Source organism: Manis pentadactyla, chromosome 1, assembly GCF_030020395.1.
Source record: "Manis pentadactyla isolate mManPen7 chromosome 1, mManPen7.hap1, whole genome shotgun sequence".
Lineage (NCBI taxonomy): Eukaryota > Metazoa > Chordata > Mammalia > Pholidota > Manidae > Manis > Manis pentadactyla.
Window position 1 is genome coordinate 128655423 of NC_080019.1, and position 1554 is coordinate 128656976.

Sequence of the window (1554 nt, forward strand, 5' to 3'; positions counted from 1 at the left end):
AGTAGACACTCTTGCTACAAAATGGAGGTATGCTCTGAAAATGATTAATAACTGAGGTTTTCTACTAAACAATATACTTTCTTTCTAGATTGATATAGTTACACCAGCATTGCTACATAATATTCCATTGCATGTGCAATAGTTAGTGTGTCTAAAAGCTTGATATTAAAAATTTAGGTTTCTAATTTTTTTCATTATTATAAGCAATTTCTTACTGAAATCATGGGGTACATTTTCATTATTTACTTAAGATGAAACTCAGAAGTAAAATTACTAGTTTAAAAAATATAATATCAAACTAGTTTCCAAAAAAGTTATTTTGTAGTCCTAGTAATTTTGTCTTTCTCCCATACTCTTGCACAGAAGATGTATTTTTTTTTAAAATATGGAACGCTTCACGAATTTGCGTGTCATCCTTGCGCAGGGGCCATGCTAATCTTCTCTGTATCATTCCAATTTTAGTATATGTGCTGCCGAAGCGAGCACCAGAAGATGTATTTTTATTATTATATTATCAGTTCTTTATTATTATGTTATCAATTGGATATATAAGAAATTTATACCCACCCTTTGATTTTTTTACTTTTACTTTTTTTATTTTTTTTACTAATGGTCAGCTTGTATTTTCAGAGCATACTTCTACAGTCACAAACAGTACATTTTTTTTTTTTTTGTAGATAACTATTATTTTTTTTTTTATTGAAGGGTAGTTGACACACAGTATTACATTACATTAGTTTCAGGTGTACAACATAGTGATTCAACATTTATATACATGACAATTCTAGGTACCAGCTATCACCATACCAAGCTGTTACAATATCTTGACTATATTCATTACCTCCCTGTTACTTATTATTTTACCATTGGAAGTGTGTACTTTTTTTATTTTATTTTACTTTTTTTGTGAGGGCATCTCTCATATTTATTCAAATGGTTGTTAACAACAATAAAATTCTGTATAGGGGAGTCAATGTTCAATGCACAATCATTAATCCACCCCAAGCCTAATTTTCGTCAGTCTCCAATCTTCTGAGGCATAACAAACAAGTTCTTACATGGAGAACAAATTCTTACATAGTGAATAAGTTCTTACATGGTGAACAGTACAAGGGCAGCCATCACTGAAACCTTCGGTTTTGTTCATGCATTATGAACTATAAACAGTCATTTCAAATATGAATACTCATTTGATTTTTATACTTGATTTATATGTGGATACCACATTTCTCTCTTTATTATTATTATTTGTAATAAAATGCTGAAGTGGTAGGTAGATACAAGATAAAGGTAGAAAACATAGTTTAGTGTTGTAAGAGAGCAAATGTAGATGATCAAGTGTGTGCCTGTAGACTATGTGTTAATCCAAGCTAAACAAGGGCAATAAAACATCCACGTATGCAGAAGATTTCTCTCAGAACAGGGGGGGTGAGGTTCTAAGCCTCACCTCTGTTGATCCCCAATTTCTCACCTGATGACCCCCCTGCGACTGTGCCTGTCTTAGGTTGTTCCTCCCTTGAGGAATCTTACCCGTCTCTGGCTAACCAGTCATCT

At 32.4% G+C, this 1554-nt stretch overlaps 1 non-coding gene across 1 annotated transcript; it reads right to left on the reverse strand.

Moving 5' to 3' along the window:
• Window positions 1-379: 379 nt before the first annotated feature.
• Window positions 380-486, reverse strand: LOC118907131 (U6 spliceosomal RNA). The gene has a single exon (XR_005022725.2). It is a non-coding gene; the product is annotated as a U6 spliceosomal RNA (small nuclear RNA).
• Window positions 487-1554: the final 1068 nt, after the last annotated feature.